The 13,002-nt window shown below is 40.8% G+C and overlaps 1 long non-coding RNA gene across 1 annotated transcript; it reads left to right on the top strand.

Annotated features, from left to right (window-relative positions):
• Nucleotides 1-2,287: 2,287 nt before the first annotated feature.
• On the top strand, nt 2,288-6,918 carry LOC120236892. Its single transcript, XR_005529794.1, has 3 exons — nt 2,288-2,356; nt 3,826-3,890; nt 6,437-6,918. It is a non-coding gene; the product is annotated as an uncharacterized LOC120236892 (long non-coding RNA).
• Nucleotides 6,919-13,002: the final 6,084 nt, after the last annotated feature.

Below are 13,002 nucleotides of genomic sequence, written 5' to 3'. Positions count from 1 at the left end.
TTGATTAAAGAAAATAGGGAAGGCGGGCACCCGGGAGGCTCAGTCAGTTAAGCATCCAACTCTTGATTTCAGCTCAGGTCATGCATGATCCCATGGTTCGTGAGTACAAGCCCCGCACTGGGCCCGTGATGACAGCATGGAGCCTGCTTGGGATTCTCAGTCTCTGCCCTTATCCCACTTATGTGTGCACACACGCTCTCCCTCAAGATGAATAAATAAACTTAAAAAGTAAAAAAAAGAAAATGGGAAAGGTGATTTCACAAGGGAAAGTATGGTCCTGAGTGTCCAATATGGTAGAAGCTGAGGACAATGAGAACTATGAAAACATCGCTGGGATTAATTTTAGAATGTTGTTCATGAACTTTTTCAGGGAAGAGCCACTTTGGATTAAAGGAATGTGGTCACTTTGTAATGTCAGATGGGCTTAATTTCTCCGACTTTCATTCCTTGTATGTTTCAGCCTAAGGATGGGCCACAAGAGATACTAATGTGGACGATTTTGATGCCCAGAGGGGCACAGCAGTCATTTTGGGTTTTATTTCAGAAGATGGGGGCGGGTGCGTTTGTAGCTCCTATAAGTTGTCTCTTGGCTGCTGGCTCACCTCCTTGTGGTGCAGCTGCCCGGCTGCACCTGCCCCGCCCTCCTCCGGAGCCTCCCTCAGCTCCTCTGACTCCTGGGCCACTGCATGTTTAACTCTGTGACAAAGAGTACCAGCCTCTCCCGTCACCAGGGCTGCAGGCAGTGAGAACCGACAGGTGTTCTGGTTTGTGCTCGTGGGCTCTGGCTTGTCCTTGCTCTCCCCTATTTTATATCCATCTTCTCTTTCCAACTGCTTGACCCGCGTTGTCACACACCAGCACCAGACAGAAGCCAACAACCTTACAGAGACTATTCACCTAGATCTCATAATGATCGAAAATCTATGTGTGTGTGTGTGTGAGATATACATATATATGTATTAGTTTATATATTCGTGTATATATATATATATATATGTATTAGTATATATGCAGTATATACTTTGTGGTGGTTTTCCTTTTTTGGTTGAACTCTGATACAATAAGAGATGTGGAAAAAGCAACAGCAGGAGTAAATTACTCTCCAGAAAAGTATGGCGGTCGTATGGTGTCTGTTGAGCCCCTGTTACTTGCCTGTGCTTGATTAAGAGAACAGAGTGAAGAGCAAAACTGATATGGATAGGAGACTATGGTCTAGATAGAGAGACAGAGGATGAGAAAGTAAGCGTACAAATGGTATGAATGCTCTGAAGGCAAAAAACAAAACAAAACGCCCTCCCCCCTCCACCAAATGACGACAAGATTCTAAGATCCACACAGAAGGGATACATTCTGAAAATCTGAGATTTTCCCCCTTTGTGATCTTTATATTGAAATCTGAAGATTAAGCAGGCTTAAGAAGATCATTTTAGGAAGAAGAGAATGGCATGCCATGGCCCTGAGGTAGAAAGGGTCCAAGGTGTTCAGGGAACTGTAAGATTCCCCAGCAGTTGGAGTCTGGTAAGAGAGAGTGACCTGAAGCAAGACTGTGGTCAGTCAAGGATTCTGAAATTAATCCCAGGAGTAATGAAAAGCCATTTTTCAATAGTTAAGATTCTCTGGTTGCAAGGAACAGAAACACAAATCAAAGCAGCTTAAGAGAAAAATGGATTTTTATTGGCTCATATAACCAAACTGCAGGGGGTGCAGGAATGAGGTGGCCCTAAGGCGTTAGAGAACAAAGGATGTTACGAGAGTCAAAACTTCTTTTTCGTCTTCACCCATCATCACATTCGTTTATATACTTAGATTTCTAATGAGTCTGGATCTACAAATCACATCTTCATAGCTTTCCCTCTAGTCTCCAGTATGATCCTTAATACATCAAATAACTCTGAGTTATAAACCAGTTACCCTGACTGGAGAACTAGAGAAGCAACTGACAGCAATTTCTCACATCCTTACAAAACCTCTTTCTCACAAAGAATTGCTCCAGATTTTGAAAACAGCATAATTATGTCACTTTCCTCATGTCTGGATAGTAAAATACATTTTTGGACCAGACTTCTGATTCTTTTCCCTGCAATATTACAGTCTCACCCCACTTGTGTTGTGGTACAAAATTCTGCTAAATGCATTCAAACAACATTTTATTTTAAGTCCGTTCTGAGGACTTCAGTATTGTTAGAAGCTAGAATTATAGCAGTTTTTGTAGGGTCCAAAATGCACTAGAATGGTGAAAAGCAAGCTTGAGATTATATTGGTTTTATCTGTTTTCTCTTACCAGTTTTTTTTCCCAAGAAACAAAATCAAGCCCACCTCACGTTAGCAGCACTGACAAGAATATGAGAAGAACAAGGTATTCACCCTTGGGTGGGAGAATTTACCTAAATGACCGTATTAATCAAAACTCGTTTTACTTGTAAGTATCAGAATCTCCTGAAACTGACTTAAAAAGAGGATATGTCAGATAACATAGCTGAAACATTCAGGAATAGAATTGCTTCAAGCACAGCTAGGTGTTTGAGCTAAAATGATTTCAGTGGGTAATGGCTTCATTCTGAAGCAGGGTATTTCCAGGTATTGGCCCCTTGCAGCTCAGCTGTAGACTTAAATTTTATTTATTTATTTGTTTGTTGTTTATCGTTTATTTATTTTGAGACAGAGAGCTAACAGGGGAGGGGCAGAGAGAGAGAGAGAGAGAGAGAGAGAGAATCCTAAGCAGGCTCTGTGCTGTGAGCCCAGAGCCTGATGGGGGGCTTGAACTCATGAACCATGAGATCGTGACCTTAAGCTGAAATCAAGAGTCAGACATTTAACTCACTCAGCCACCCAGGCACCCCTAGACTTCCATTCTACAGCTTAAGCAACTGCAGCCAAAGAAGGGCTTTACTCTCCATATGGTTTAGCATTCCAGTCCAGACATATCTCCAGATCATTTGAACTGGCTGTGAGTGGGAGGATGGAATATAGGCCTGGCCAGTCAAGTGCCCGCTGTGAGCTAGGGCTGGAAATGGAGGCAGCCTCACTTGAAGTACATGCATTGAAAGTGGGATTGGGACAGTACATCCTGGACAGGCAAATAAGAACCTGATGCTCACAACAGTCAACCCCTTGGCTGTTCCACACTGTGCAGACTCTGGTTTGCCCATTTAACATAATGCAGCCATTCACATGAACAAAAAACAAACAGTCGTCTCCAAGGGACAGTGACTTAGATTGTCCTTTAGTAACCTGTCCTGTTCAAAGTTCACAGCATCTAAATGTCACCAATTCCTTTTGTTTGGACTTAAAAGTACCTTCTCATGATTTTGGAATTTAGCTACATAGTATCTTTGAGCATCCTGACACATCTATTGCACAATTATGAAAGGAAGAGAGCATTACCGTAATTAAAAGCTACCATTTTCAAAGAAGAAAGGGAGACAATGTATAATGGCTACTGGTCGGTGGCACATATCATATCCTGAAAAACAGGATTAGCAGAAATTCTTGCCTTAACAGTAGTGTGAGTTCCTTGGTCTGTTTGTCATAGGTTCTGTTATCTGAAAAGCCTTCCCTTTTCCTTATGTGGTTGCAGTTGAGGTGGTCATTAGGGAAGATTCTTTTATTTATTTACTTTTTTGCCAGCGAAATTCCTTTGGGGAAGGTTTGGGGGACCTGAGTATTAATTGCCTTAGGGATTGAGTAATCATAGGGTTTTGTTTGCCAGGACTGGGGTTTCTAAAGTAATATAACTCCCTTATAATAATCGTACTTTTTTTTTTTCCTTTTCACTTTCCCTAAGCTTATGATCGAAACCAGAGTTCTTTTTTTCTTCTCTTTTAGAAACAAACATTGGTGCCTGGCCACCCACTAGCTTGTAGCTTTTTGACTTCTAGCATGGCCTTGAGGTGAGGAGACAGAGCTAATCAACCCTTTCTTTTCTGGCTACATTCCAGCTAGGGGCTCTTTGCAATTAGAACAATTGTCCCTTTGTCAAGCAGGGAATGAATAATAGGAAGTGACTGGGCATCCGTGGGATTCAGTGTCTTGGTTTCCTTAGCATTTACTTTGGCTTCAAGTATAAAATTTTGATGTTCTAGTCCAGGAAAGCCAAGATTGTCAGCCATCTTGGATTATTATTATTATTTTTAAAGGTTTATTTATTTTTGAGAGCACGCATGAGCAGGGGCGGGGCAGAGAGAGAAGGTGATAAAGAATCCCAAGCAGGCTTCGTGTTGTCAGCACAGAGCCTGATGTGGGGCTTGAATGCACCAACCATGAGATCATGACCTGAGCCGAAATCAAGAGTCGGTCACTTAGCCAACTGAGCCACCCAGGCACCTCTTGGATTATTAACCATAGGAAAAACTGTATTTTCTATCTTTCCTGTTTTTAAACAGACCAGCTTCAAAGCTTGGCTCTTCCTCATTGGACCTTACCAGAAAGTAAACATTCCAACATAATGAACACTCTCTCAGGTTCTCTGAACATATTTTCTATCAAGTCTCTAAACATCCAGCCTGGTTTGTTTGGTACATGGAAAGTCGTAAGATAAAATAGGCAGCAGTTTAACGACTCACTTTCCTATCCAAAAGCAAAAATTGATAATCATTCCTGTCTAGGGAATGGGACAATCCTTACTACCGTGCCCCTCACCCCACCTCAATTAGCCAGTTCCACGTTTTAGGGTCGGTTGTTTTTAATACTGTTTTCCTCATACCATTTGAAGCCATTATGTCTCTATTATAAGACCAGCGGCTCTTGGGTGGCTCAGTCGGTTAAACGTCTGACTTTAGCTCAGGTCACAAACCATGGTTCATGAGTTCGAGCCCAGTGTTGGGCTCTGTGCTGACAGCTCAGAGCCTGGAGCCTGCTTCAGATTCTGTATCTCTCCTTCTCTCTCTGCCCTTCCCCTCCTCATGCTCTGTCTGTCTCTCTCTCTCTCAAAAAAGGAATAAACATTAAAAAAAAGAATCTAAATTGTAGATGAAATTTAATTGTACCTTAAATTGTATTATACCAAAAAGGTAATATATTAACTCTTGTAAGTGTCCAGGGACGGCATTTGTTTTAGTATGCTAGCGCTATGGTAACAAATTATCACAGAATGGGCAGCTTAAAAAACAAATGTATTTATTTAGTTCTGTAGGCTGGGAGTCCAAGATCAAGGTGTCATCCATTTGGTTTCTCCTCTCTCTTCGGCTTGCAGATGGTCATTTTCTCGCTGTGTCCTTAGTTGGCCGTTTGTCTGTGCGCCTGCATTCCTAGTGTCTCTTTCTCTTCTTAAAAGGACAGTTAAATTGGATGAGGGCCCACCCTTATGATCTCATTTAGCCTTAATCACCTCTTTAAAGCCTTATCTCCAAATACAGTCACATTGATGGTTAAGGCTTCAACATAGGAATTTTGATGATACAATTTATAACCACTGTTTTCACGTGCATTTGGACTGAGAGCCAAAATGAGATCATCAGGATTCTCTAATTTTTTATTTTCTAGTCTGCTGGTTTTATGTTCAATCAGGCCTTCATGTGCTGGCCCTTTGACAATTTTCCATTATACTCTTATGACTTAATCACTCCAGGTGAAAGATAACATCTTTTTCTCTATAATTTCAGTAAGAAATTCTGTGGTTGCCTCCTACTGGCCTCGAATGGCACATGTGTGTAGACTCGGAACAACCAATCAGTAGGGCCAGGACAATGGGATACATCAAATGTCCAAACCGGGGTCATATGCCCATTTATGGACCCAGAATGGAGGGGAAGTGCCCAGACTTGAACTGTAGGAGCTCAGAGTAGGGACGAAGGTGTTTCTCCAAAGGACAATTAGGATGTTCCTAGCAAGTGAATGGGGTTGATGGCAGGCAAAATCTAACAAATACTACTCCATGACTTTTAAATTTTCTTCTAATGCCAAGATGCTATTACTCAGTCCTGGGTCACTGCGTATTTTGAACCATGCTGATCTGTTGTTTTATAGGACAAATGCTTACATTATTTTTAAAATTCCAAGTTCTCTCCATAAGCCTTAGAGAGTAAAGGAAAGACGCAATTAATTTTGGAGCACGGAAGTGCACGTGTACTGAAGTACCTTCCTCTACTAAAAGTGCTAAATTGGACTCTCAGAGGAACCATGCACCAGCTGTCATCTTAAGAAATACAAAGTTGAACTTCACTGTCAAGGATCCTCATTCTGAGATTTGTTAGCTAAGATGGTCCTCTGCTGGTAGCCATAAAAATAGAATTCTGTAAATGTACAAATGGCTGCTCAAAAAGAACATGCATTTTCACATAGGGAAGAACAATGAACTTATTTATTGATTAGAATGTATTGATGTTGCTGTCTTCTGTGTTTAGAGATAGTCTATTTAATAATTACTTCTCTGTTTTTATAAAAAAATCTCTGCACTCACTTGTGTAGGTAAATGTTAATCTGTAATTTTCTTTTTCAGCTCCAGCTTCCTATTACAACTTCTGTGGTATTTGCCATTCTACTTCTTGGTTTTGCAAAACTATTTGCCAAAACATGATACTTTTGTTTTCCTGCTGTTCATAGCAATATCACCAGTGTTCATCAAAATTCAGGAACAGCCCCATTAGGATATAGTGTTTTTATTTTTATTTTTTTTTAACCACTTATGTTGTTGCTATGGTAAGCTATTAGGTAGAGGATTATAGATTATATGGAGGGTTCTATATTGGCAAATGTTTATAAATGTTAAGATGCTCCACTTTCTGCCCTTTCTGTGTCAGGTGTTAGCTTCATGCAATATCTCCTTTTCCTTAGTTGTAAATTCAATCTTGTCATTCATTTATATGCAGTCACTGCATTTCTCTTCTCTGCATGACCAAGGATGAGAGGTATGTCTCTTGAGCAAATGTGCTCCGCTGAGAGAATCCCCCTAATTAAACTTTAGGGAATGAATTCACGTTATTTTGGGGATTATTTTTTTCTCATTTTATCTGTACTAACAAAATGGTTAACTTCGACTGGACAGAAATGAAATTTGGCATGGCACTGTCTAGAATACGTGAACAGAAATGGATGATAATACTGTTAATACTGTTTCCCTGCAGGGATTAAGACTGGAGGCTCTGGTTGGCCTGGAAAGTTGGTGGTATCTTTTACATTAAAAAACAAACTTCCAGATTAATATAGTATTTGTATTCACAAAAGTACACACATTTTAAGTCTACAGAGCAATGATTTTGTGAATTGTCACAAGGGGAACCAATTCCTCTGACCACCCCCAAGCCAGGAGATAGGACGGCAATATTCCAAACTCTTCTTATTCTCCCCCAATCGTACTCCCTTCTCCCAAAGGCAAACAACTGTCCTGAATACTAAAAGTATAGATTTTTAAAAAATGTTTATTTATTTTTGAGAGAGAGACACACACAAAGAGTGTGAGAGGAGAAGGGATAGAGAGAGAGGGAAACACAGAATCCAAAGCAGACTCCAAGCTCCGAGTTGTCAGCACAAAGCCCGACATGGGGCTCGAACTCACAAACTGCGAGATCGTAACCTGAGACAAAGTTGGATGCTTAACCAACTGAGCCACCCAGGCGCTCCAAAAAGTATAGATTTTTTTTTAAAGTAGGCTCCACGCCCAGCATGGAACCCTGTGTGGGGATTGAACTCACAACCCTGAGATTAAGACCTGCATTGAAATCAAGAGTCGGATGCTTAACTGACTGAGCCACCCAGCCTCCCCAAAAGTATAGATTAATTTGCCTGTTTGGGAGCTCTATGTGAATTTTATTCTTTGTGTCTGGCATTTTCCTCTCAACTTTTATTTTTTTGTTTGTTTTTTCTATTTGTGAGAATAGATATATTTTGTTGCACATACTCACACATTTGTTGGTGTATAGTTCTGCATTCTAACCATAATTTATTTTTTCAGTGTTTTTATAAGCAATGCTCCTAGAAACAGTTTTTTTATCATTTTATCTTATAAACTTCTATGTTAATTCTTTTTTTTTTTTTTTACCATGAGCATGACTTAAAGACAAAATAATAAAACAAACAGTACTTGATGAAGATTGCTCCAGATCCTTAACCGTCTTAACCTTTTGACTGTCTATTCTTCCATCTACTTTCCACAATTGCTTTTTTTCTTTCACTTCCCAAATGTGGTTAAACGTTAAGTTTGAACCTTCTCCTCTGCTTTTCTCTTTCTACGCTGGCTTCTTTAGAGAATTGTTTACTGGGCTTCTCATGTGACTTCCAGGTAGAGGATTTACATCAGTGTCTCTTCCCCATCCTGCTCTAACACTGGTGTATTGGTCAGTCCTCAAGCCTACATTTCATTTCAGCCATCTTCCTTCATTTCTTTTACACGGTTCTAGCACTAATGCTATGGCTCTATATCTGGCTTAATTGTGAAAAGCAAGAATTTTTAAAAATTTTATTTATTTATTTTTGAGAGAGAGAGAGAATGTACATGCACGCTCAAGGGGGAGGAGGAAAAAGAGAGAGGGAGAGAATCCCATGCAGTTTCTACCCTGACAAGGCAGAGGCCAACCAGGGGCTCAAACTCATGAACCATGAGATCGTGACCTGAGCCAAAACCAAGAATCCATCGCTTAACCCCTTGAGTCATCCAGGTGCCCCAAGAATTTTTTCAATGGAAGAATCTCTGTCCATGTAAACAATTTAAATTACCCCAAATCAGCATGTCTCCCTTATTCTGGCAGCTCAACCTTGTGGGATCCCACAAAATAATAAACCACTCTCGACAGGCACCTTTCTGGAACAGAGCTGGCTATAGGCGCAACGATGGAGCCCCCGTTATAATTCCACAGATAGGAGTCCTGGAGCTCCTTTAGATAATCTGGGCAACTCAATTTAGGGAAGGGGCAGAGTGGGGAAACACGGCAGGTAGGTGTTGAAGAATGATCTGAAGAAATGGGCGTGGGGGCCTTAGTTAATCCCAGCCACTGAACGAGGACTTGGCAAATTTTGAAAAGGCACTCTAAAGCATGGATAGTGGGGAGGGGAGGCTGCGAGGCTTAGGATCCAGAAAAGGAGCTCTGCTTGCTGGGGTCAAAGGGCAGTACTGGTCTTCCTGTTATCTACAGGGTAAAGTCCAACTTTCTTTGTTTAACATTTTATTCCTCCACAGACTGGCATAGTTCTGTAGCAGTGTGGAGAAAGCACCTTGATTCACGGGTACTGACTGGCTTCCAGGAGGCAACTGTGGGCATTTCTTTCTAAGTCGATGTTCAGTGATCATCATTTTGGTAGTTTGAAATTTGTCATGGTAGCTTATTAGCAAATGCTATAAATCATGTCTTTTAAGTCTTTGGTTTTGAGGCCCAGTTACACATATAGCTATCTGTATGTTAAGCAAACTTTATGTTAAGCAAACTGTATGTTAAGCAAACACTGCTGAGATTACTTTTGAAGGGATGCCTTTTTACTAGAGTAAAAGGTATGGATCGATCGATCGATCGATCGATAGATACCTATCTATCTATCTATATATATCTATGTTTTATTTATTTATGAGACAGAGAGAGAGAGAGACAGCGTGAGCAGTGGAGGGTCAGAAAGAGAGGGAGATACAGAATCTGAAACAGGCTCCAGGCTCTGAGCTAGCTGTCAGCACAGAGCCCGATGCGGGGCTCGAACCCACGAACTGTGAGATCATGACCTGAGCCGAAGTTGGACGCTTAACTGACTGAGTCACCCAGGAGCCCCAAGTTAAAGGTATATTTTGCGAGGTCCCTCAAGAAGGGATGTTTTCAAACTGTATCCTGGACAGAGTGTTTTGGAACTGAGGAATTTGAAAGGAGATGAAGTAAATTTACAGAAAAGCAACAGAATTTTAGGAGGCAGGCTTATATAGTTATACATAATTAAACTAAGGCCTTTGGCATTAGGCAGCATGGAAAAGCTGGAAATCTAATTATTTTATGAATCTAGCTGGTGTTAATACCAATATCTAATAAGAATACTACAAAAAATAAAATTAGAGAATTTGCCACTGAGGCATAGAGATAGAAAACATTGTACAAAATATTAATAAATACAATCCAGCAATATATTCTATTAATAATAAAGAATACCCACTTAGGATTTATTGTAGGAGTGAAAAGAGTCAATATCAGGAAAACCGTCAATATAGTTATAGTGGACAGTTGACCAATTCAGGGGATAGAGGTTCCCATGCCTGTGCAGTTGAAACTGTGTATGACCTTAGACTTCCCCAGAACTTCACTACTACTAGCCTATTGTTGACCAGAAGCCTTACTGATTAACCGTCAGTTAACACATGTTTTGTATGCTGTATGTGTTACATACTGAACTCTTACAATAAAGTCAGCTAGAGAAAAGAAAATGTCATTAAGAAAACCATAAGAGAGAGAGAATCCATTTCCAGTACAATATTGTATTTATCAAAAAATTTGCAGCTCCTGGGTGGCTCAGTTGGTTAAGCAGCTGACTTTGGCTCAGGTCATGATCTATCTCACGGTTTGTGGGTTCGACCCCCCACGTCAGGCTCTGTGCTAACAGTGCAGAGAGTGCCTAGAAGCCTCCACTAGGATCCTCTATCTCCCTGTCTCTCTGCCCCTCCCTCGTTCTCTCTCTGTCTTTCTCTCTATCAAAAATAAACAAAACAAAAAACACTGCACATATAAGTGGATCCATGCATTTTAAAACTGTGTTGTTCAAAATATTAAAAATTTTAAGAAATAGTATCATACCAATAGAGTTAAAAGAGATAATTGATAAATGTCAGTAGCCATTCCTAATAAAACTCTGAAGTAAAGGAAAGAATTGACATATCTGACTATATTAACATGGAAACTTCTCTTCGTCAAAAAATACCACATATAAAAAGGATTCTTATTCAGAAGATTTAAAGAACTTCTACAAATCGGTATGTAAAAGACACATGAAAGGAAGACTGGAAAAGATTTTCAGTGAATGAAAAGTAGTCAACGTGAAATACCATTACGTAGACATTAGATTAGGTAAATTTCCGAAGCTTGATACTAAGTTTTGGCAAGGTTATGGAACAATTAGAATTCTTAGAGACTCCTGGTGGCACTATAAATTGGTACAAACACTTTGGAGAATAATTTTGCAATATCAGATAAAGCTGAAAATGTGCATACTGTGTTGGGCACAAACCCTGTGCAGTTCCTCAGGTTTTTTTTTTTTTTTTTAATGTTTATTTTTGAGAGAGAGAGAGAGAGAGCACGTGTGCCCAGATCCACATGAGCAGGGGAGGAACAGAGAAAGAGGAAGATAGAGGATCAGAAGTGGGCTCTGCACTGACTGCAGAGGGCCTGATGCGGGGCCGGAACTCACAAAACCTGGAGATCATGACCTGAGCCAAATAGGACGCTCAACCGACTGAGGCACCCAGGCGCCCCAGTTCCTCAGGTTCTTGTGACCACATCCTTCTTTCTAAAGGCACCGCCCACTTCTAGTGTTCACTGAACTGCTCCCTTTGCTGGTGATCTTGTCGAGCTCTGTCACTTGGCCGGAGTCAGTGGAAAGCCCAGACTTTCATAGCCCTCGTTACTGGTTCTGCCAAGCCCTGTTAACAATGAATGGTCTCGCCGCTTCCAAATGTGGGTGTAACATTACACACGGGTGATAGGATTTGGCTTTGTGAGGGGCTCCCCAAAGCCAGATGATGCAACCCCGAAACGCATGGGTAGGAAAGGTAGTCAGCTCCTTGTAAGGTGAAACTTGACCTGTGGGAAGAAGAAAGGGGAAGAGAAGTGGGCAGGTGAATCCCCCTCCTCTTTCCATTCTACAGATTATGTTGTGATTTGCTTTCTCTTTCACATGTTCCAGAAAATGATTCATATGCTGTGTGCACACATCTCCCATGTAACCCATTATCTTTTTGTTGCTTGCGATGCAGGAGCAAGCAAGCATGGTAATGAATTGCATTGTATTGTATCTTTCCTTGCTTCACTTTCCTTTTAACTTTTCTCACTGACCTGGGTTTGTACTTTGTGAATAAAGTAGTAGTATTTTTTTTTTTTTTTGAGACAGGGTGCAAGTGAGTGAGGAGCAGAGAGAGAGAGACAGAGAGAGAGAGGGAGAATACCATGAGGGGCAGAGAGAGAGAGAGAGCAGGAGAGAGAGAGGGAGAGAGAGAGAGATAAGCGGGGCTCACCTGAATGGGGCTCATGTTTTACCTGAAGCAGGGCTGGTGCTCACCAGAAGCAGGGCATGAACTCACCTGAAGCGGGCTCGAGCTCACCCACTATGGGACTCCAATTCACAATCTGAACCATGAGATCATGACCTGCACCAGGGTCAGATGTTTAACCGACTGAACCACCCAGGCACCCTAAAATAGTAGTATCTTAATCCTTGCCCCAGGTTCTTGTTTTCTGAAGGACTCAGGCTAAGATACTTACAATTCTTCTAATTCCAAACTATAGACTCTTAACATTTATGCATAGGGAGGTATCTATATTAATTACAGCCATGTTTGTAATAGTGAAAAATTATAAATATTTGACTATTATTGTGGTGGTTTACACAGAGGGATAACACAGCCCACTGAAGATAAAGAAACTGGAGCTGTGTGTGTGCCCTGGCTAGTTCTCAAAGTCATGCAGAAGAGCAAAAAAAAGTCGTAGCAGAGAAACGCATATCTAGTATACGGTCATTTTCATAAAGCTTACATGCATATAAAAACAACATCAGGTAAGTTTCTAGATATGTGCTTTCGTAGTAGAAATACAAAACTATTTTGGGGAATGAGAAACACCTACTTCAAGATAGCACAGACAGTCACTGACTTATGATGATTTGAGTTAGGATTTTTTGACTTCATGATGGGGTGAAAGTGAGATGCATCCAGCAGACACTGTACTTCAGATTTTGAATTTTGATCTTTTCCCTGCGTCACAGTATGTGGCGTGATACTTGGTAGTGGTTCTGGGCAGTGGCACTGAGCTGCAGTTTTTGTTTAGCCTCGAGATCCCAAGGACAAATGACCAGTAACACTTAACAAGCATTCTGTTTTTCACTTTCAGTACT

The sequence above is a fragment of the Hyaena hyaena genome, unplaced genomic scaffold (assembly GCF_003009895.1).
Source record: "Hyaena hyaena isolate Hyena2069 unplaced genomic scaffold, ASM300989v1 scaffold_164, whole genome shotgun sequence".
In the NCBI taxonomy this organism is placed as follows: domain Eukaryota; kingdom Metazoa; phylum Chordata; class Mammalia; order Carnivora; family Hyaenidae; genus Hyaena; species Hyaena hyaena.
Note: the sequence above shows the minus strand (reverse complement) of the source record. Positions and strands in the feature narration are given on the sequence as shown.